This window comes from Phocoena sinus, chromosome 17, assembly GCF_008692025.1.
Source record: "Phocoena sinus isolate mPhoSin1 chromosome 17, mPhoSin1.pri, whole genome shotgun sequence".
In the NCBI taxonomy this organism is placed as follows: Eukaryota; Metazoa; Chordata; class Mammalia; order Artiodactyla; family Phocoenidae; genus Phocoena; species Phocoena sinus.
Window position 1 is genome coordinate 72,334,022 of NC_045779.1, and position 24,969 is coordinate 72,358,990.

The following is a 24,969-nucleotide window of genomic DNA, read 5'->3' on the forward strand; positions in this document are numbered from 1 at the left end:
GCCATTTGGGGATAAAATACTTGGGTTCAAGTCCTGGCTCTACATCATACTAGCTGTGTGATGTTGGGCAAGTTACTTGACCTCTCTGTGCTCAGTTTAGGAGAGAGCTTTAAGCGTCTCACACTCCTGGCTCCAATCTTTGGTTCTGTTTGGAGGAGAGTAGAGAAGTTGCTTGTTGCCTTGTTTGCAAAATGGCTTTTCGCGGCTCTGGCCATCGTGTCTTCACATAACTGTGTTCAAGACAGGAAGAAAAGAAAGAGATTGAGTGGGAAAGAGGGCCCTTCTTTGATTTGGAGGCAGCTTTTCTCGATATTCTTCAGCAAATGTGTTCTCCAGTCTCATTGGTCAGGATCAGGTTGCATGGTCACCCTCAGTTGCATGGGAGGCTGGGAACAAGCCAAGTTTATCACTCTCTTGGAGCTTTTTTCTTGCTGGTCTCCTTAGAATGTCCTACCTCCAGACTTTGGAACAGCTTGCTCCCTCATTTCACTTAGGTCTCTGTTCATCTTATATCTGGCCTCCTTAACCTTCTCCATCACTCTCCTTACTCTTAGTCTTTTTTTTAATACGTTTACTAGAATGTAAGCTCGACAAGTGCAGGGATTTTGATATACTCACTAGTGCATCCTTGTGCCTACAACAGTGCATGGCACAGAGAAGGTGCCTCTTGTTGATGGAATACATAAATGGATGGATGAATGATTTTTGCCAACAGCTGTATGAGTCATGTGAGCATATGAGGTGTCACCCCTTTTATGACTGAGGAACAGTCGCTTGGGAACATCCAGCAGCTTGTCTAGGCTTTATAGCTAGCTAATCAATCACCCTGTAGATTTCTAGGGTTTCCCATCTATCTGATTCTATTAAATCACACTTAGTCTAAGAGTTAGGAAACTGGGTTTCCTCTCCTGGCTATGTGGACAATTTTCTGTATGACCTTGGGCAAATTAGAAAAGTTGAATTTTCTAAGCCTTGTTATTCCAATCATGTGAATAAAGGCAAGGTTGTTGTGTGGGGGTGTTTATTTTTAACCTCCAAGGTCCTTACCAGCTTTACCTTTACTTCAATATCAAATAATTCACACTTGTAAGTTAATCATTGTTGTTATATTTGCTTCCTGCCTTGGAATAGAGAGTGTAATCGATATGTAGGGTGCAGCCCAGTGGTCCCACACTTACCAGCAAAGTCCACATGGGCCTTCTTGTTCTCCCTGGCAGGGAACCTGGTCACTCCTGTATTAGCTAGACAGCTGTGGCCCTTGTTCTTGCTAGTTCTTTCATCTTGGGCAAAATGTGGCTTCTCTGAGCTTCAAATCTTTTCTGGGAAGATTAAGTGGGATAATATACATAAGACAGAGTTGAAATTGCTTGTTGCTCAGAAATTGTTAAAATGAATGCCAGCCACATAGAGACAAATGGGCCATGATGTTACGCTTTGATGATTGCTATGTGTCCTATATTGAAAATATTGCTTAACTGTGGAAATATAGTAAACACAGGATCCATGTATTTTTCTGGAAAATTTTTTTAAATGTGCAACCTTGCACAGCTCATTAAAGGACGTGGCTCATAAAATCAGCATAGCTTTTGCTGGCCAGGGTGAGGGAAGAGACCAAGTGGCAAGTACCATGTTGGATGCTTGTAGATACACAATCCCATATAATGCCCAATAAATACTGCTGACATAGTGAATCCCTGCCCTCCACCGGCAACAGTTCAAACATATCTGATGTGCATTTTTTATTTGTCTGTTCTTGAAAAGAAAGTCTGTTGTCTTGTATGTACTGAAATGAATAGTATTGTGTTATAGATCTCCTTCTGCTTTTACTTTTTATCACTAAGCACTATGCTTATAAGATGGGTCCATGTTCCAGGACAGATGCTTGGCTGCTTCTTGGAATGCTGCATGGAGTTGCAGCAGTGTCCATTCTCATTTTACTCATCCTGCAATGATGCACCTTGGGAGGGGGAAGCCCTCGGGCACTGCTGAGGGGAAGGAAGGTAAGCTGCTATGGCCATTCTGGAGAACAATCTGGCAGAGTACTGGGTCACATGCCAGTCACACATCCTGTGATGTGGGTAGGTACCATAGAGAAATCTGTTTGTTGCAGTGTTGTTTATGAAATCCAAGAGCTGGAGCTGGGCAGTTGTGTGCTGGAAACCGGTATGCAGCTCACAAGGGACAATTGTTAAATTTTTAGGAATTTGATGAGCTGGTGTCTATATTCAGCCATTATTAAAAATCAAATTATATAAATATTATATATGTTATGTCTAAATATATATTAAAACCAAAGGTAATAAGTACTTAAAATTCATCACTTCCTAATTTTTTATTATCAGTCACTGTTTGACTGTCATCTAGGCCCTAGCGGTGATGACATCTACTGTATGGTGGAAATACTTTATCATATTGTGCTCAACTGTCCATCTCTTCCCCTGTGTTCAGGGACATCCCATTGGCAGCATGAAACAGGCCACTGTCGTAATAATTACACCGTGAAAATTAGCAAACGCTAAAACCAGGGTTTTTTTTTTTTTTTCCCCCTGAGAGCCATTTGTTAAACATTTACCAGTTCACTGCAGACTGGTATTATCTCTCCTTTCCAAATGAGGAAAATGAGGCTCAGACAGGTTATGAAACTTGCCCCAAATCATACAACTTTTGAGTAGGAGAGACTGGATTCAGACCCAGGTCTGTCTCAGACTTTGTACTATGATGAAAATTAGAAGTGAGTTATACCATTTAGACTATACCTTTTCTTTTTTCTTTTTTTTTTTTGCGGTACACGGGCCTCTCACTGTTGTGGCCTCTCCCGTTGCGGAGCACAGGCTCCGGATGCGCAGGCTCAGCGGTCATGGCTCACGGGCCCAGCTGCTCCGTGGCATGTGGGATCTTCCCGGACCGGGGCACGAACCTGTGTCCCCTGCATCGGCAGGTGGACTCTCAACCACTGCGCCACCAGGGAAGCCCTAGACTATACAATTCTTACATTATCACCACCAGGGCAGTTATATTTTTAGTTTAAAAACAAAACAAAAAAACTATTGGCTGCCAGTATCTGGGTACAGCGTGAAATCAAGAAAAGCAGAGTTTCTAGAAACATGTGCTTTTACCAAGTGAGTGTCATTAACTGCTCACGTGACAGCTCTGTCCCAAAACACAGGTGCTGTTGCTGACAGTACGGATGAAACATAAACGAGCTGCTCTTCATGTCTGTGTTGTGAGGCTGCATAAACTAATCATTCGGACACCACAGCTAAGCTATTTTAGCTACTGTTTAACCTTAGAGTATTTGTTAAGTAATACTATCTGCACACTGGAGGCCTTGACCCTGTCCCTGCCTGTTGGTGTGTGTTTACATACGTGAAAGTTACTTCCTAAATTTTCCTTGGAGAGCAACTTGAAGTTTAGCCACATTTTGTTCTCATTGTCAAATATCTATTCCCTCCCTCATTTAGTCATTCAGTTAGCCCTCAAAGAACCTTTGTAAAGCCCCTGTCACGTACAAAACACAGGGGAAACAAGGATCAATAAAATATGTCCCTGACCTTCAGAAGCTAACAGTCCAGCAAGAAAAACATACATTTTAAACATGGAACTCTAATTAAAGGCCCACAATAAAGGCAAATACAAAGGCTATGGGAATGTCTTAGTCCCTTCGGGCTGCCGTAACAAAATACCACAGACTGCTTGTAAGTAACAGACATTTATTCCTCACAGTCCTGGAGGCTGCGAAATCCAAGATCAAAGTACCGGCATAGTTGGGTTCTGGTGAAGGCCCTCTTCCTGGTGGCAGATTGCCGACTTCTCTCTGTGTCTTCACGTGGTGGAAGGGACAAGCAAGCTCCCTGGTCTCTTTTATAAGGGTACCAATCCCATTTATGAGGGCTCTGCTCTCGTAACCTAATCACCTCACAAAAGCCCCACTTCCTGCCACCATTACCTTGGGGGTTAGAATTGCAACATAAGAATTTGGGGAGGAGAGCACAAATATTCAGACCATAGCATAGAATAACTAATTTCATAGTATAAACTGAACCTCAGGACAGTATTGGGTCTCTTTGGCCAAGGAAATGGTAACTTGGGCCCTGTACCAAAGAAACGAGTATAGAAACATCTAGCTTGAGTGAGGTTTACTCTGGCAGAGATTAGACTACGTATTTATCAATTAAGCAAGGGAAGACGTACAACGCAATGAATATTCGTAGGCACTGGTTAGATTTCTGACTCTGCTGCTTCCTTACTGTGTGACCTTGAACAAGAAGAAATTTCCCCTATCTGGGACTCAAACTCTTCATCTTGTGTATTGATTAGAGTGAAGGCTAGATTGTTATAAAAAAAGATACAGTAGCTTCGAGAAAATGGAAATTTCTCTCTCCAGTAATAGTCTGGCCAACCCCGTTGGCAGGATAACTGCTCTGCGAGGTCATTCTGAGATATAGGTTCCTTCCATCTTGCTGTTCTGGCATTCCTGAGAGTTGCCTTATTTGTTGAAGAAGGGCTGCAGGCATGCCTGTGTTCAGGCCATAGGGATGTGCACACACCCTTTCTGCTTCCATTCCATTGATTATATGCCGTACCTGGCGACAGGGGAGACCTGGGGTGCTCTAGGCCCAAGAAAAAGGAAAGAAAGGACTTTGAGAGGAGAACAAGCTGTCAACCACAGCTTGAGAGCAGAAAGTTGAGCAACTATTTCTAACGTGACTCAGCTCAACACTTTTAAGCATCAAATTCTCTGAAATATGAGTATGAGGTGAACATCACTTTTTTTTATCATTTCATCAGTTCTCAACCTCCCAGACCGCTAAATGGTTAAGTACAAAGATGAACTGAAGTGAGGGCATACAGATATGAAACGACTGGATTTCCTAGGCTGATATATTTTTTTAAAATTATTTTTAGTAAGAAAAATTTCAAGGGTACACCAAAATACAGAATATAGTATAAGAAATCTCTGTGTACCTACTACTAAGCCTCAACTGTTTCCAATGCACAGCCAGTTGTGTTTCACGTATACCCCCATACCTGGGCATTCATTTATCCCATTTATCTATACCTTAAGCGTATCCTCTATTCTAGACACTGTGTACTACATATATGATTCCACCAGAGCAAGCAGGCTTTCTGGTGCTTCTATAGTAATTGCCATCATTCCTTTGGTAAGTTAAGGCATTTAATCTTCCAATAATGCTACTCAATAGATACCACCATTCTGCAGATGAAAGAACTAAAGCACATCCCCCAGTGGGTTAAGCACCAGAGCTGAGATTCAAACCCAGGCAGTCTGGTTTCGGTGGCTGTGCCTTTAGCCATGACACCACAGTGTATCACACAGGAATTTACATTGCTCCACTGGACCCTGAACTGCTTATCCAGAGCTTCTGCATTAAAATTCTTCCTGCCCTGCTTTTCCCAAGATCAATGAATAGAACTGTCCTTAAAACACTCTTTGGGTGGTCCACCTTCCCCCAAACAAAATAACAACTTACTCAAAGCCATATTCTAATATATTTGTAATTTTGAAATGTTAGCTTCCTTTTCTTCTTAACTATTACCCATCACGGTTTCACAAGTCTTAGAACCGAGTTTCTCTTAGGGCACGCTATTAAAATAACACATTTACAAGTGTTCTAAACAAGATTACTAATTTTAAAAGTGTTTACACTTATCCAATCTTATCCTAATTAAATAATTTATGTGAAGTGCCTAATACAGTGGCTAGCGGAGTTCACTATAAATATTAATTTCTTCATTTACTCTGATAACCATATAAAGTAGGTTGGACAGGCTCTATTAATCAGATTTGACAGATGAAGAAACTGAACTACAAAGAGGTCCTACTGCTCAGCAGTTCGTTAAGAGCCCCTCCAACATGAGGTCTCTTGATTCATGAGGTCTCCTGGTTCACACTAGTGCATATTACTCAAAGCTTGCAATTCTCTGGGTGTATACAGTATTTCTTCCTAGAGAAGGAGTTGGATTGCCCCGCTTGGGCTGTGCTTGACCTGACGGCTGATCTGGAGGAAATAAGGGAGGTAGAGACAAATCTGAGGACAAACATCATCTTGTGAGGTTCCTGTTGCTGGTGGCGCCTCTGCAGTGTCTGCAGGCAAGAGAGACCACTGTCAGGACCTCCCTGGCCGTCCAGCGGTTAAGACGCTACACTTCCACTGCAGGGGGCGTGGGTTCGATCCCTGGTTGCGGAACTAAGATCCTGCATGCCACTTGGCAAGGCCAAAAAATTAAAAAACAGAAAACAAACAACCCCCTGCCCCCCAGAAAACCCCACTGTCCTTTAGGAAGAGGGAGGGCACTGCTTCTGGGGCTCAAGGTCCTCAGGTTTGTCCATTCAAATATCCCTATCCCATGTCTTAAGGTCTACCGTTTCCTTTTCTGGGCCCTGACACTGATATCAGAGACTGTTAAGGCTGTGTTTGTTCTCCTTGGTAACCGTGCTGTACTCCCAGCATTCCCAGTTTTACAGCACTCCTTGAGGTTGATGGTTGGCTAACCAAGTCTGACATTTTCTTTTCCCTTAACAAGACTTCTAAAGACCAGCAACCAAAGTCAGCCAGTTCTACATTCCTTATAATTAACATTGACCATATTTTTTTTTATGAACTGCGACTACATAAATCACTGCTTCATCTTCCTTCATCATTCCAATTCACTGCTGGTGAAAATCTCAGTAACTGTGATACTGCTGCATGCCGGGGGTTAAGATCACCCCACTTACCAACATTAATGGGATACTTATCACTATCCAATTGGTCCGATACTAGACTCCATCTGGAATGTCTGTTTGTAGAGCTGCTTGCGGTACCAAGTGCCTTAGCCTGGGTTCCCAAAGTAGCAAGGTTCAGAGAAGTACTTGCATGTATGAGTTTATTTTGGAATATGATTCCAAGAAAAAAGAATGGGGTCTGGGAAGAGTAAAACAAGGAAGGAGGACAATCCAATTCAAGGGTGTTTTATTGAGCTGATCACTGCTGATCAGCTTTATATTTCTGGGGACCATCTGAGGATTCATGTAGAATCAGCCACTTGAGGGTGATGTGGTGAATATTTTTCTACTGGTTCTCATCCCCTAGTAGGTAAGTGTTGCCCCTGGGAGTTTATGTGTTAAAATTTCTCACTATGATTGTGGATTTATGTATTTCTCCTTGTAGATGTATCAATGTTTGCTTCATGTGTTTTGAAGTCATATTATAAGTAGAATCTAGAATTAGAATATTTCGCTGGTAATTTGGTGTCTTTATCATTATAAAGTGACCTTCTTAGTAATGCTTTTTGCCTTAAATTCTAGTTTATGTGATAATACCCACCATGGAATAACTTAATTCCATTATTTCAATCTATTGGTATTCATATGTTGGACTTTTAAAAATTTAGTTTCACAATTCTTATCTTTTAATTGGAGCATTTATTCCATTTACATTTGATCTTAAAGATATATTTTGATTTAAATCCACTCTTATGAAATGTGTTTCCTGTCTGCCTTGCCTATGTCCCACCACCCCCTGGATTTTTGTCTTTTTCAATCATTCTATTTTGGACTATTAGTTGAAAGTAATACATTTTTATCTTTTTAGTGGTCCCATAAGGCAAAACATGCATTGCTGACATATCAGAGTCTAGCGTGAAGTAATACCTTTACTCTCTTCTCAGATGATGTGAGGACTTTAGTACACTTGAACTTCATTTACCTGCTTTGTGGTTTGTATGCTAGCATTGCAGTGGATTTTAGTTCTACATATTTTTAACTCCACAAGACGTTTACCACTTTCTTTGGTCTTCAATCATTCCTGCATCACTAAACTTCGATCAACTTGAAGATCATCACTAGAATTTCTTTTGTGCAGGTTTATTGGTGATAAACTGTGATTTTGTCATCTGAAAATGTCTTTATTCCTTCTTCATAAATATTTTTGTTAGGTGTAGAATTCTTTTTTTTTTTTTTGGCTGCCCCGCACGGCTTGCAGGATTTTAGTTCCCCTACGAGGGATTGAACCCAGGCCCCAGAAGTGACAGCCCAGAGTCCTAACCACTGGACCGCCAGGGAATTCCAACTTTGGCGTTCTTTTAGCCCATTTCATCACTGTCTTTTGGCTTCTCCTATTGCTACTGAGAAGTTTATTTCTCACTTCTTTAAAGGTAAGTGCTGCCACCCACCCCCTTTTTTCTTTTGGTCAGCTTTTAAGATTTTTCTCATTGTCTTTAGTTTTCTACAATCTCAGTACATTGTGGACTTCCATTTATTTATCTTGCTTGACGTGTATGGTCTGCTTGAATCTGTGGACTAATGATTCTCTCCGTTTCTGGAAAATTCTCAGGCATTACATCATACAAATTAGACTCCTCCCTATTGTCTCCTCTCCTCTGGGACTCCAATTAAACACACCGCAGGTCTTCTCACTGTATTCCTTAAGACACTCACTCTCTTCTGTTTATCCCCCACCTCCCAGCTGGTTGTCTTTCCGATCCTCATTCTGTATGATTCCTTCTAATCTATCTTCTCATTCACTAACTCTCTTAAACTATATCTAATCTGCTGCTAAACCCCTCCAATGAATTCTAGAATTCTATTTAGAACCTAGTTCACTTGTTTTTTGGAGTCTGATAATGCTAATAATGAAGTCTCTGTGGGTCTGTTTTGTGTTTCTGATTGTATGCAATACATTGTAATTGCAAATTCATTTGTAGAAATAATTTGATGCATAAGAGGATTTTTGTTTGCTTCTTGTAGACATCTGGGGTACTTACAACTTTCAAGATTTTTTGTGTTCTCAGCGACCCATGTGACATGAAGCCTGGTTAAATAGATTGATGAGTGGCTTAATTCTGGTTCCCTCTAGTTCCTAGGATATTAACCTTTTGAGTTCCAGACCAAAATGGGGATTTATAGGAAGGTTCCCACCTGGGCAAGTCCTAAACATGGACTTTGTACCCATAGCCCCAAAGTGCCATGAATATGCAGCTGTGACTCTTGGCTTCCTCCCTAGTTTGGCAAATTGGAGACAAAAGCGATTGTGGGGAATTCCCTGGTGGTCCAGTGGTTAGGAAACCGTGCTTCCACTGCAGCGGGTGCCGGTTCCATCCCTGGTTGGGGGAACTAAGATCCCACATGCCGCGCAGCACGACAAAAAAGAAAAAAAAAACGCAGCTGTGGATGCTGGGTTTACCATTCTAAGCTTGTACCTTTTCCTAGCTCTCATCTCAGCTGGAAATTCTTCACTGTATTATTAGTTCTTTTTTGACTTAAAGGATTATTTTGGTCCAGATTTTTTGGTTGTCTTCTGTGGGAAGATTGGTATAAGTCATTGAGTTTTCCATTTACCAGAAGGAGAAAATCCTTCTATTATTATTATCTCCTCCCAGAGCCCATAATGGTTAAAATTCTTTGAAAGGATAAAGAACTGTTCTCTATTCTAATAATACATCAAAACATGCATCTTTGATGTTGAGAGTAACAAAGAGAAATGAAAGGAGATTTTATTTCATTTATTTATTTTGGCTGCACAGCACGCGGGATCTTAGTTCCCCGACCAGGGATCGAACCGGTGCTCCCTACAGTGGAAGCACGTAGTCCTAACCACTGGACCACTGGGAAAGTCCAAAAGGAGATTTTTAGATTCACCTTGTTTTGCCTTCTTTATCATCATAATAAAATAGCAAAAGCTGTGACTTGAATAAAGCATTATGGTTAACAAATATTGTCCAATAAAAATGGTAATCTTTAAACCAACACCTGGACTTTATTAACACTACCCCCCTTCTTTGCTATGGATAGGTCACACTTCTTGACCTTATTTCTATAAATGCTATTTCCAGCTCTTTTTCAAATTGTTACCCCTAAGTCTTCTTGGGTACAAACACAAGCTCCTCTGTCCATATATCATCTGACTTAACATGCTCGACACCGTTGTGTGGCATTAGAGTACTCATTTGATAGACATGGAAAATGAGGCTTAAAGAAGCAGACTGCTCTAACACGAGCCCCTGGATCCAAATCCAGTGTTCTCCACACCCTGCCATTTCACCTGTTCATTTTGGGCAAGGCATTTCAAGGCCAGCCCTCCTCCTTATTTTCTTAGAGTAAAATGTGAAGGGGAGACAATGCAACCACTACAGTCCCCCCTCCTATTCTGATACCTTCTGGAAAAGACTTGGGCTTGTTTAGCTGGTGGACTTTTGTAGCAGTTACATAAGAAGTTCAGGGAGAAAAGTGGGCTGGACACTCTCTTTTGGTGGTTGGAATTCGAATCTAAACCTCCTCTCTCTGCTCTGCGGAGGACCACCCTCATATCTTTTGGAATAATGATGGTTTAAACCATTTGCATGTGTTCCACTACGCCCATGTGTGGAATGTTTTGACATTTTTTGACGGAGAATAGTATCTACACATCCAGATAATTACGGCAGCATATGGAGAGGCTTGTAAGAGAGGCATATGATGAGGCTAATAAGTTTCATGTCTTAGAAGGATAAGCTTTTCTTAAGAGAAGAAACAAATGAAGCTCTGCAGAATGAAATCCTCTTCATCCTCAAAGAAAAATCATGCATGCTCTCACTTGAGGATGTAGTGAAAGGAGTATCTGGAATCAGGAATTCTGGATTTAGTCCTCTGCTATTAATTAGCTTTGTGACTTTAAGTCACAGACTTATTTGGATTTTAATTTTCTCCATTGAAAAATGCGGATGAAATGAGATGTCACAGATTCTTAGTAAACTCTTGAATTACTCTTCAAATGTAAATTCTCATCGTTTTATAACATCCATCTAGACACTGAATAGATTAGTGATGGGGGTGAGGGGTGGGAGGGGTAGCCAGGGACGCAGGTTTGCTCATCTTCTCCAAAGGAAGGAAAGGAAAGAGGTAGAGAGAAGAAATGAACATCTTAAGGCACTTCTTTTGCTTCCTATAGTATATTTACATTTGATAACCAGGTTTCCGACTGCCTGGTCATTGGAACGCTGTAAAATATTGGGGAAAAAATGGAGATTTAAGCCAGATGGACCTGGTCCAACCCCTATCTGTGCCACATGTTGGGTGAGTGCCCAAGCTGCCTAACTTCTCCGAGACTGTCTCTGTATCTATAAAATGGGGATAGCCTTTTAGGGTAATTGTGAAGATTTCCTGAGACACCTTATGAAAAAGTACCTAACAGTGTTTTGGACATTGTAGATGCTCAATAAATTCAAGTTCCATTCTCTCTTTTCTAGAGGGGAATTGCTGCATTTACAAATTTAATTGTTAACCTTTTATTGAGTGTTCACTGATGCCCATCAATGGAATTACATACGGAAGGGCAAAACCAGTAGAAAACCTCCATAGAACTTTCTGCTCTGTGATAATTATCTGGGGGAAGTAATGTGCCAATTAGACTAAAACAAGAGGGAAGCTTAAATATTATGTGAGTGATTTTGAAAACTGTGTTATACAATAAAATAATAATATACATTAGGTAACACAGCTTCCAATTCATGCCGTTCCATGTTTCATTGACTCTCATCATCGTCTAGAACTCAAATGTAGAACACTCTTCCTTTCAAGGATATGATTTGCTGTGTAAAAGGAAAAAAAATAAAAAGCAGGCAAAACGATGTATCACTGGCCTTCTTCCTGCCAGCTTTCAAATTATCCCCATTTAACCTCAGAACTATCCAAAGAGCAGCATCCTTCAGCTGAAATTTCAGCTTACATGTTTCTATAGCTTCCCAGCTGAACTGTCATTTGCATGCCTCTTAAAAATTAATTATTAAAACCATTTCCATTAGTCTTTTGCTTGGCCTTCATGCAGTCATTTTTCTTGTGCTGTTTAGCAAGTGACAAACCACCATCATTAGCTATAAATACACGGCACCAGATATGGAAAGAAGGCATATGACTCATGCTGGACTGTTCCCTAGGGCTAACCCGGTGATGACTGTATTCTGGGAAGTGGTGTCAGGTCCACTCTTAATCTACACACAAATTCCAAAGCAGCTGGCCATATGAAGAGAATTCTCTTGTCAGTTCCTTCTACTCCCCCTGCTTGGTTCAAGGTACTGGGACACTTCATTCACTTAGTCTGTTGGTAAATTCCTTCTTCTACCTGTCCATACTCCTGGCTGTCCGTCCACCCACCCACCCATCCATCCATCCATCCAGTAAACACTATTCATTACCTTACCAACCACGTGCTAACACAAGAGGCCGAAGATCAAATAAGAATGTGTTCCTGCCCTCAAAAAGAACACACCTGCAGGGGGCCTTCCCAGGTGGTCCAGTGGTTAAGACTCTGCCTTCCACTGAGGCCACTGGGGTGCGGATTCGATCCTGGTTGGGGAACTAAGATCCCATATGCCATGGGATGTGGCCAAAAATTAAAAAACAAAAAATCAAAAACACCACACCTGAAATGTGGGAGAGTTGGACAAATAAATGAACTGTTACAGTGTAGTAACCTCTATGATAGAGGAATGAAGTGAATGGTCTGGATGCCCAGACAAGGATATCAGGGAAGACTTCTAGGAAAAGATCGTATCAAGAATGAGTAAATGCCATTAAAATAAAGATTCAGGAGGGTGTGGGAGCACTCTCAGTAGAAGAACAGCATATGCAAAGGCACAGGACTGCAAAACAGAAGGACTCTCTGGAGAAGTGGACGTGGTTAAGAATGGCTGCATTGGAGAGTTCGTTGAGGCCAGTGGCCAAAGCAGAGAGTGAGGAAGGTGGCCTTACACTAATGGCGGTCAAGCCGTGCCCTTCCCATGCTGCGAGGGACGACTGGGGAAGCAGCCTAGCAGGTGGGCTCACAGGCATGTGCCGTACACTGGGCTTTGGTGAAAGATTTCTTTTTAAAGAATATGTTCCGTTATAAGAAATATTTGAAAACCACTGGTCTAGATAATGAAGCGTCTGTGCTAAGTCAAGAAGTATGGTCCTTCGCCTCCAATGTGCAGAAGCTTGAGTGACAGAGACGGTCTCGTTTCTTCTCATTCCCCACAGGACAGTGAATCTCAGCAGGAATGAGTCTCAACACAAGTTTAGATCATGAAAACCCTATGGGCTGTTTTTAACAATACAAACTACAAGAAGTGAAATCTGACAAAACTGGCTGGTGGAAAAATCAAACAAATAAAAACAACAAAAATAAAGCTGGCTGGTAGAATATGGGTTAAAATGTAACAAAGCACTGCTAGACAGGTAAACACAGTGCAGTATACACTGTAGGTGAAGGAATCTACTCGTTTGGTAACTCACATACCTCCTGACTCTGGTAACCAGCAGAGAACACACAGGGAAGGGGAATTCACCGTCTATACTTTCATTAATATGGTCATTAACAATCTAAAAATTCAGCAGTTACAACACTCACAGTGCCTTATGTCCAAAGTGAGGTTTTCCTTGGCTCCAGGTACCACTTTTACTTGGAAAGTCGGGCTGCCAGAACATGATTTAGTTCTCTTTAAAAGTCGTTGCCAAACAAAATGAAAAATATAGATACCTATTTTATAAGCCTTTTTAAAAAATAAATTTATTTATTTTAGGCTGCGCTGGGTCTTTGTTGCGGTGCGTGGGCTTCTCACTGCGGTGGCTTCTCTTGTTGCAGAGCACAGGCTCTAGGCACACAGGCTTCAGTAGTTGTGGCACGTGGGCTCAGCAGTTGTGGCTCGCGGGCTCTAGAGCGCAGGCTCAGTAGTTGTGGTGCACGGGTTTAGTTGCTCTGCGGCGGCATGTGAGATCTTCCCAGACCAGGGCTCGAACCCGTGTCCCCTGCATTGGCAGGTGGGTTCTTAACCACTGCGCCACCAGGGAAGCCCCCCATAAGCCTTTTAAAGTTAGGGGGGAAAGCCTTCAAAACCATATTAGAGCACATTATGATAAATGCCCTCTTATCATCTTTGCAATAGGAATGATGTCAGTGCTGCTGGAACATGGAACTCAACATCTACGTCAAACTTCATATATTTCCAAGTATTCATATACTGGTTATTTTATATTCTTGACCCAAAAGGTAGAACACGTGACTGAGGCTCAGTACACTCATATAATAAATGCATATAATCAGTGACTCATGCTAAGGGAAAAGGTATAGTATCCAGGTCTACTGAATTCTACCCCAGTGTTTCCAAACCCCAACCCCTGTCCACCCCACATCAATAACTACTTTATATAGGATTTTTTAAAAGGTACAAACTTTCCCTTATGAGATAAATAAGTACTGGGGATGCAATGTACAGTGTATAGCTAACACTGCTGTATGGTATATTGAAAGTTGCTAAGACTGTAGATCCTAAAAGTTCTCAAGGAAAAAGCTTGGTTTTTTTTGTTTTTTGTATTTATAGGATATGAGGGATGTTAACTAAACTTATTGTCGTTATCATTTCACAGCATATGTAAGTCAAGTCATTATGCTGTACATCTTAAACTCATACAGTGCTGGACGTCAATTATACCTCAATAAAACTGGAAGAAAAAATAAATTAAAAAATAAAATGACAGACTTAAGCAAACACTCAAGTCGGTTGCCATCCACAAAATGTTTACATGGTTCTCTGATGTGTGTTTACAAAATTATGAGAGTTGCAGCATAGGCTCTGTCCTGACCTTGAGGCTGGGCCTTGTTCTTGACTTCTGGAAATGAGAAGAATCTTCCGTCATTCCTCCCTGCTGCCTCAGTAACTCCCCCATTTACCCACGCCTATTTCTTGTCCTGGAACCAACTGACCACAGAGTCAGCACACCTTGTGCGTGTTCTCATCCCAAAGACGCACACTGTTGGGCACAACTAGGTAGGGAACCCAGTAAGTGGTCACCATAGTTACCACTTTCCCTTGCTGACAATGTTCATTCTTCTTCACCTTCCTGTTTCCAGCTATCCTCCAGGGCTACCTAAAAGTCCTACCTGTTTCGAGAAGCCTCTCCTAACTGCTCCCCTGCCCACACTAGTGTCTTCTTTCACTTATCTCCTCTACTATTGTCTCCCTTCCCCAAACCATTTAACTTTTGGATCCTAGCTTTCTTGTAGGTTGTTTTTTTTCTTTTCTCTTTTTTAAATTAATTAATTTATTTTTTAGCTGCATTGGGTCTTCATTGCTATGCACGGGATTTCTCTAGTTGTAGCAAGCAGGGGCTACTCTTTGTTGCAGTGCATGGGCTTCTCATTGCGGTGGCTTCTCTTGTTATGGAGCATGGGCTCTATGCACGCGGGCTTCAGTAGTTGCGGCACGTGGGCTCAGTAGTTGTGGCTCACGGGCTCTAGAGCGCAGGCTCAGTAGTTGCGGCGCATGGGCTTAGTTGCTCAGCGGCATGTGGGATCTTCCTGGACCAGGACTCGAACCCGTGTCCCCTGCATTGGCAGGTGGATTCTTAACCACTGCGCCACCAGGGAAGTCCTTGTAGGTTGTTTTTCAAAACGTGTTTTGAAGCCAGAAACAATGGGTTCAAATGCTAGCTCTGGATCTATTCGATTTTGAGTTATTTTCTCTGGGCCTCAGTGAGAAACAAGGATAATACCTCGTCAGGCAAATATGAGGACAAGTAATATACCAAGTTCTTGGCAACCCCCCCATCTACACATAGTAGGTGCTCAATAAATGTTGAATTGAAAAGAAGGGCATGAGCTGTGTTTTAGTCTTCTTACATCTCTCATGTAACCTCGTATGGACTACAAAGACAGAGCTAGATGAATGTTAATCACTTTTCCTTATTCATAGCTGACAGCTCACCTCTGGTCTCAGGAAACCAAGAAAACATGTTTTGGTTTTTTTTCCCTTCACAATTATAATTAGCCCACATGAGTGTCATCACAGCCAGGGTGATGGTAATACTTTTTATAAGACTCATTTACATAGTATTTTGACATTTATAAAAGGTTTATTAACATTTATTATCTCATTTGATTCTCCCAGTAACTCCCTCAATGCTGGTAGGGAAGGTATCATTAAATTTTATATACTAGAAACCTGAATTCAGTGTGGTTCACATTAGTACCACTTTACCCTAATTTACAGTTTACAAAGCATTTAAAAAACCATTTTCTTATTTGATGATTACTTAAGATCCTAAGATCTTCCCGGACCAGGGCTCGAACCTGTGTCCCCTGCACTGGCAGGCGGATTCTTAACCACTGCACCACCAGGGAAGCCCCCACATATTAGTTTTGTAAAAAGGAATCCTTTAATTAATGTTGTGTCAAGGTCTCCAAGACCACCCTCTAGTTCAATGACTCACAGAAGTCAGAAAAGTGGTTATGCTGACAGATACAATTTATAGCAAAACGGTACAGGTTAAAATCAGTGAATGTAAAAGGCACATAGGGAAGAGTCCAGGAGACCAGGCACAAGCTTCCAGGTGTCCTCTCTGGAGCCGGTGCGTGGACAGACAGCAGTTAATTCTCCCAGAAATGACGTGGGACAACACATATAGACTCTTGTCAACTGGGGAAACTCACCTGAGACTTCATGCCCGGGGCTTTCATTGAGGGTCAGGTCTCACAGGCATGGAGCATCCACGTGGCTGACCTTAGTTATTCAGTTTCCAGCTCCTCCAGAAATCAAACTGATCCTGCGTACTGCAATGCGCCCACCAGAAATCACTGTTAGCATAATCTATCTGATGTGGCTCAAGGCCCCAGGTAAACACAGGCACTCAAAGAAGGCAGGATATTCCAAGAGCTTAAAGGTTATCCCCCAGGGACTTGGTCAACGGACAGACTTATCTTTGGAATGTGCAGGGTTTGAGTAAGCCAGACTTGCTAAGTCCTTCACTGCACACCTGTAAAACCATTCTTAGCTTACGGGCCATAGACTTGATTTGACTGGAGACTCTAGTGCTAGGGTCATGTAAGTTACTTTTTTTTTTCCCTTGTTACTTCAAACATTGCTGTAAGAAACATCCCTAAGGATGTCTTAGTGTATAAATACACTACATATTGTGGGAATAATGACATAGGTAACTTCTTTCAGAAATAAAAATATGAAATTAGAAATATGTGACTCTTTAAAAAGGAAATCAATCTATAATGCTTATCACTTGGACTTACAAATTATGTATTTAGGGCTTCCCTGGTGGCACAGTGGTTAAGAATCTGCCTGCCAATGCAGGGGACACAGGTTCGAGCCCTGGTCTGGGAAGATCCCACATGCCGTGGAGCAACTAAGCCCATGTGCCACAACTACTGAGCCTGCACTCTGGAGCCCGTGAGCCACAACTACTGAGCCTGCGTGCCTCAACTACTGAAGCCCACGTGCCTAGAGCCCATGCTCTGCAACAAGAGAAGACACCACAATGAGAAGCCCGTGCACAGCAACGAAGAGCAGCCCCTGCTCGCCGCAACCGGAGAAAGCCCGTGCACAGCAACAGAGACCCAGTGCAGCCAAAAAAAAATAAATAGAAATAAATAAATTTATAAAAAATAAATAAATAAAATAATGTATTTAGATGTAAGACTATAAAATCTCAGCCTTTCTTAATAAGGAAAGTGAATTTACAACTAGTGAACTAAATATAAAATCTGTGTTAGATACTAACAGATTAAAGCAAAGGTCTCAAAGAGATATTAAATTTGAGTATACATACTTTATCACAAGCAACATGTTGCTCTGTTGTGTTATTCTGCTATTACATGTGAAGGAACTTCTTTTGTCAAATTAATTTGTACAAATATTTTCTCTTAATCTGAACTGTAACCTTCGTCTGAATGAATGTCAAAGTTATGCAATGTCTTACATAATTGTGGAAAGTCAAAGCATGACCAATGTAGGAGACACTGGTAGTTCACAAACTGTATTTATTGTTAATATCTTCAAAGGTAGCTGGATTTAAAACAAAAAAATATTAGACTTTTTTTCTATCAAGAGCTATTTTTTTTTTAATCAATGAAAACATCAGTGTGATTTCCCAGATTTTGGAAAAAGCACTTCAATCTTCTACTTCCCTGCTACAAATGTCTATAACAAGCTTCAAATGTTCAATAATTTCTAAACCTAAGTATGATGCAGAACTTTAGTGTTCTAAAAAGACTTACATGTGGAACTGTTGTTATAAACAATGTGTAATTTCAATTTTACTAATGAAAAAAAGTTGTGGCTCGCGGGCTCTAGAGCGCAGGCTCAGTAGTTATGGCGCGCGGGCTTAGTTGCTCCGCGGTATATGGGATCTTCCCAGACCCTGGCTCGAACCCGTCCCCTGCATTGGTGGGCGGATTCTTAACCACCGCGCCACCAGGGAAGACCCTAAATAGACTGTTTCGAGTGGAAACGAGCACTACTTATTCTTGCATGTTGGTCTTATATCCCCAAACCCTCAACTTTCATATTAGTTATAATACTTTGTAATTTCCCTTGAACTTTCAAATAATTTTCTTGCCCACTAACAGTGTTTCTTACTTTCCAATCCATATGCCTATTTCTTCTTTTAATCTTACTGCACTGGACAGGATCTCAGGGCAATGTGAAACAGATGCACAACAGCCATCCCTGTCCTATTGCTGACTTTAAAGGAACATCTCTGAAGTTATACCATTAACTCATCATGTTAAACATGGGTTTTTAGTTATCGTTTATCATACTAAGGAAGCTTCTGTCTATTCATAATCTACCAAGAGGATGTTTCATTTGGTTGATTTTTTTTTTTAATTAATGAATTTATTTATTTATTTTTGGCTGTGTTGGGTCTTCGTTTCTGTGCGAGGGCTTTCTCCAGTTGCGGCGAGCGGGGGCCACTCTTCATCGCGGCGCGCGGGCCTCTCACTATCGCAGCCTCTCTTGTTGAGAAGCACAGGTTCCAGACGCGCAGGCTCAGTAGTTGTGGCTCATGGACTCTAGTTGCTCCGCAGCATGTGGGATCTTCCCAGACCAGGGCTCGAACCCGTGTCTCCTGCACTGGCAGGCAGATTCTCAACCACTGCGCCACCAGGGAAGCCCCATTTGGTTGATTTTTAAAATGAGTGTTGCACTTTGTTGTTTCCTCCTGCATTCATTGAGATGATAATATGATTCTTCTCTTTTAATCTATTAATGTGCATATTATATGAAAAGCTTTTCCAATGCATACCATTCTCCCACTTTGGCAATAAATTTTACTTTGTCACAATGAGTGAATTTTAATTGGTGAATTTGAAATGCTAATATTCAGGCTAGTTCATCCATGTTCATAAGAGACTGAAGTATAGTATTTTTTCCCTCACATATCCCATTTGACTTTAGTATCATAGTTGAGCTTCCCCCATCCTTCCCCCTTTCTAAAAACATTGTCTACTGCTATATTTAAAAAGATTGTTTCTTGAAGGTTTAACAGACCACATCATAAGCCATTTAGATCTGGTGGATTACTTGGGAGTAGATTTTTAAAAAGATTCAGATTTAGTGTTATTTTATATACACACAACGATCCCCATTTAAAAAATAACTAAAATTTCAAATTTATCCACATAAGTTCACAAGTTTTGTCATTAAAAAAATCTTAACTATATCCTTATTCATATCTTATTTCTTTTATATTTTTTTTTTTTTTTTTTTTTTTTGCGGTACGCGGGCCTCTCACTGCTATGGCCTCTCCTGTTGCGGAGCACAGGCTCCGGACGCACAGGCTCAGCGGCCATGGCTCACGGGCCCAGCCGCTCTGCGGCATGTGGGATCTTCCCGGACCGGGGCACGAACCCGTGTCCCCTGCATCGGCAGGCGGACTCTCAACCACTGCGCCACCAGGGAAGCCTATATTGTCTTTTTTATTGAAAAAAAATTTTTTTTGCCAGGGTAGTGGTAACTCACCATAGATTAGTTTAAAACCTTTTTCCCTTTATGCTTCTATGTACTTTAATTGTTGCCTGCCCCAAATCATTAAGGTATTCTCCTATGTTTTCTTTATTTCTCCTTTCACATTTAGACTATATTCCATATGGAACTGATTTTTCTGCCTTGTGTCTGGAAGGGGTCTAGGTAAATTTTTTTTTCTCTCATATGGATATCTGACTCTGCACTATTTATTGAAAACACCATCTTTTCACCCATTACAATGATGTCCCCTGGTCATAAATCAGATCATCTATATTTGTGGATTTGTGCCTAGGCTTTCCGTTCCATTGGTCTATTTATCTATCCTATTTATGCCAACCAACTTTACAGCCATAACTATAGCTTTATAACAGGTCTTAATAACTGTTGGTGAAATATTTTCAGTTTTGTTGTTGTTCGTTTACCTTGGATAGTCTTGTCCTTTGCATTTCTGTCTGTTGGTTGATTTCTCAACATCCTGTTGGGTGGGATTTTGATAACTGTGAAGTTAGATAACAAGCCAAACATTTATATCTTTTCAAATTTCTCTCAATATTATGATTTTCTTTCAAAACTTTATTTTTCGGTACTTGATATTTTACGCTAGGGTAAATTGCATCATTTTAACAACTTCTATTTCTTTGTTTCTGACATAAATACAGTTGGTCTCTGTATACTGACTGTACGCAGCGACCTTGCTAAACTATTCTGTTCATAAATTCCTTTGAATTTTCTATGCACAATAGCAGTTGTCTATAAATAGTGTTATTTCCTCCTTTCAAAACCTATGCTGTTATTTCAGGCCTCATTTCACTGGCTAGGATCTCAAATATAATGTTAAACAATAGTGGTTATTATTGCTATTAGACTTCAATGAACCAAACTTTTGGCTTTGTTGACTTTCTCTGTTGTATGCTATTTATTTCATTGACCTTACACCTTTTACTTTTCATTCTTCTTCTTTTTCTAGCTTCCTGAAAATAGTTTAGGTCATTGATTTTCAACCTTTTTTCTTTTCTAATATACACACTTAAGGCTATAAATTTCCCTACAAACACTGCTTTAGCTGAAACAAGTTTTGGTAGCTTTGTTACTGTTCACTTCAACATATTAAAAAAAATTTTTTTGACCCAGATACTGTTTTCAAATGTATTACTTAATTTCCAACCCCAAGTTGGGGTTTCTTTAGCCATCTTTTTGTTACTGGTTTCTAGCTTAATTCCCATGTTAGGGAATACAGAATGAAGGCTTTTGATCTTTCACAATTTGTAGAGGTTTGTGTTAAGACTCAGCAAAGGGTCAACTTTGGTAGATGGTTCAACGTTTACTTGAAGAAACTGAATTATGCCTTTTTGATCAAGTGTTCAGCATACACAAATTAGTTGAAGTTTAGTAATGGTATTGTTCAGATCTTCTGTGTCCCGATTTGTTTTCTTTTTTCTTTTGGTCTGATTATTCTATCAGCTATCGCAGAAGCTGCGTAAAAGTTACTAACTATAATTCAGGATTTACTTATTTCCCCTCTCCTATCACTTTTGCTCTATATATTTTACATTTGTCCTAGGAACAAACACATTTAGGATTGTGTGGTTTGGGTGCATTAATTCCTTTACCACTTTAAAATGTCCTTTTTATCTCTAGAGATGCTTCTTGCCTTAAATCTCTGTGTGGGATAAAACTATAGTTACACTGTTTCCATTTGGTTGTTTTATGTGATCTTAGAGTTTTGTCTCTTGTAAGAAGTGTGTAGTGGGATATTGATTCAGCTGATAATTTTTCAACTTTAATTCAAGTAATGAATCACTTTACGCATTTGGGTTTATATTCTGCAACTTAAAAATCTGACCTACCTGTTTTATGTTCCCTTTTCCATTCTTGCCTTCTTATATTTTATCCTCTATTAAAGTGTTAGATACACATTCTATTGTACTTTTAGTGCTCAAGATTATAACATGCCTCCTTGACTTTACAGTCTGATAACAGTATTAATTTTATCACTTACCAATTGCTAGAACCTGAGAGAACTAACTCCATTTACTCTCCCTGTGTCTTTTGTTATTATATGATGTATTTTAATTCTACAGATATTTTAAATCCCACAGTTTTAGTTATATTTACATTTACACATCTACCATTTCCATTGCTTTTCATTTATTCCCTCACTTCTAGATTTCATCTGGGGTCATTTTGCATCCGCCTGAAGAATATCCTTTAACATTTCTTCCAGTGTATGCCTACTGGTGACAAATTCTTATTTTTCCTGGAAAGTCTTTATTTTGCCATATTTGCAGTGTATCTTGCCCTTGCCTCTTCTTTCTTATCTGGAATGTGAGCACTGCAGCTGCCATCTCTTCACGAGGACGGAAGCCACGCACTAAAGATGGTGGGTCATAAGGAAAGAACAGAAAAAGCCTGGAGCCCCACTGATCTTGTGGAGCTACTGTATTGGACACCTGGACAGCCAACATGTGAAAGAAAAGTAAACCCTAACAGTTTAAGCACCATTCTTACTTTGGTTCTGTTACAAGACAAATATCATTCCTGATACAATGTCTTTGATCAATTCTGGAAGCTTCTTAGCCACTTATCTCTTCCAATGTAGCTGTTAAGATATCTGTAATTTAAATAATCCAGCATTTGTGGCACGAGTTACTCATGTAAAGTTGTCACGTAGGTCCTGCTAGTATTCTGACCAAGAAAGTACAGTCCAGGATGATCAGCTCACACTCTAATTAGAGAAACCATAATCCAGAGGCAACTTCCCTAGGTACTGTTGTCTGTCTCTTGACCAACATATAATGCTTTGCTAATTTACATAGTAAAGGTCAGAAATTTTTATTGGTGAAATTAGTGGCCTGTTAACTAGAATGATGAACTGCAAAAATTGGCTCCTGATGGTTAAAGGTTTTCAAGATTATGCGGATTGGCTAAAAGTAGAGTTGCACGCCCACCCTGCAAGAAAAGGACAAAGAATCCAGCTTGGTCTGTAGCCCTTACCATTTGGGAAGATGTCCTAATATAATCCCCTGAAAGGTCCTCAGTGTCCGGCCATGAACACAGGTTTTGTTAAGGGTAACAGAATTCTGCTTCTTGAAGGGAACTTTCAGGCAAGGTGGTTAGAGCATCTCAAAGGGCAGAGGACTTCCTTAAGCCTGCAGAACAGGCAGTAAGATTTTTTTTTTTGCCTTACTTAATATCTGTATTGGTGACAGAAGTTGGTGAGAAACTGCCTTCATTATAACCTGGCTGTTAGGGGGCGATCTGGGGGCAGGAGTGTGTTTGGGGTGGGTGGGCATTCAGTGGGTACTATTATCTACCAAGGGTTGTACACGAATACATTGCCTTAGGTCAGTTCACAACTGCTCACCCCCAGTTCTATTATATCCTCCTGCTTAAAACTCCTAAAATATATATGTACACTGGATCTTACTTGTGTGAATCTTTCATTTTTTTCCATCTCTTTTATGCTGTATTCTAGCTTATTCCTGTCGTTTCAAAAATTATCAAGTGTCTGAAATAGTAAATTTCTTCCCAGTGACACTAGAAGAGAGGCCCCAAGAGGGCAGAAATTTGTTTCATTCATTGCTTTACCACCAGAACCTTACTGTGCCCTGCACATTAAGGAGGTGGTCACAATAATTTTTAAGCTAAGCCTGGATACTGTGAGAGCAAGACTGTAACTGACATTTCAGCTCTTTGTCACGGAAATCTTCCTTTCCCTCCACCTACTCTTAGGTTCAGAAGCTGCTTTGCAGCCCCCAGGCTGCTGTGCAGAGCTCTGCGCCCCCCTTCCTGAGGCTGCAGTGCCTTCTAGGGTCTTGGCTTCCGGCAGAGGTCTCAGTCCCACCTTCCCTGAATTGTCAGGTCATGTCTCACTGTTAAAAGTCCCAGAGTTCACTGGTGAGGCTCTTAGCCAAGATGATAACCCTGCAGGTCAGAGCGGCTTTCAGTGCCTCCGTTTACTACTTTGGCTTTGTTTTCTCTTCACTTCTGGCAGTTGGTATTTCCTTTCTTTTCTTTTGCAGTCAGCTGCGTGTATATGTTATGTTTTATTTGGCATCTTTCTGAGTTTGGAGCTATGGGATGGTGGTGGTAGCAAGGTTTATGTTAATTCAGTCTGTCATGCCACCAAGATTCCTGGAAACAAACTATGTGAGAAGGTAAAACAATAAACCACCATTTTAAGCCACTGATTTGCAGTTTTCTATTACACAGCAGTAAAATTCAATCACTAATTGATGCACTTTGTAAAGCAGAACAAATGAAGAAAACACAAACTGAGAGTTGGAAGAAAATGTTTATTTCATACAAAGGTATGAAGGTAGAAAACCAGTAAGAACAGGGAAAGGAGAACTTACAAGTGGGGGATTTTGAGTCAACTGGGAAGTGATTTGGACAAAACTTTCACAGGCAACAGAGCTTCATATACCATAACCACTACACTGAAAGGCATCTAATAACCAGCCAATTTTATCTGTATCAGTAGTAATAAGAATAATTCTCTCTACACTTCCACCTTTTCTAAGGAAAATGTAATCAGTGAAGACCTAGTTGGCTTTAATGTTTTCAGTGTGTGTCTCGAGTTATCAAAAATTAACTGTAGGAGAGTAGGATGAAGTAGAGACCTGCATTTTTGTGTTGAGAAAATATTAACCTTTAATTGTGCAACTTAATTCTTGGGTATGCCTTTGCTGTTTTTGTTTATTCCTCCCTACAACATTAGCATGATGGAAGTATAATTACTTGGTCACCACTTAACATTTCAGTTCTGTTTTTCAACATGTAACCAAGGGTACAATTAATTTAAACACTTTTAACAGTAAACAATTGTGTACATGGTAAAATAAGTTGGCTTTTTTCAAACTTAAAGGGTATATATAGTATCAACTGAAACTAACTCCACTCAAGAAATAATTGAGTGTCTTCTATTAAGCAGGCATAGTGCTGGTACTGAATGAATATTACCTCCTATTAATCATTCTAAGAACTTTAGAAAAGACTTGTGAAACCAGAGCACTACCAGAGGACTAACTGTAACCCTTCACACCCTATGGTCTGTTTTTCTTACTATTACAAGTAACATGAAGTACTCCCACTTTGTAGAGCCAGAGAGATAAAAATCATTGATCACTGTCATATGGCTAGAAAGTAGCAGATGCTATAACATGAACCCAAGGCCTTGATTCCAAGATCAACTCTTTTATA

The 24,969-nt window shown here is 40.5% G+C and overlaps 1 long non-coding RNA gene across 2 annotated transcripts in view; it reads right to left on the reverse strand.

Annotated features, from left to right (window-relative positions):
• LOC116742544 overlaps positions 1 to 24,969 on the reverse strand; it is a 78,587-nt gene that overhangs the window by 12,691 nt on the left and 40,927 nt on the right. The window contains exons 2-4 of one of the 2 annotated variants that reach the window (XR_004346510.1): positions 20,190 to 20,264; positions 16,443 to 16,562; positions 1,179 to 1,319 (exon numbers count right to left, since the gene is read on the reverse strand). This is a non-coding gene — a long non-coding RNA (uncharacterized LOC116742544). The remainder of the gene's footprint in view (positions 1 to 1,178; positions 1,320 to 16,442; positions 16,563 to 20,189; positions 20,265 to 24,969) is intronic. The other variant, XR_004346509.1, reaches the window with a different exon arrangement.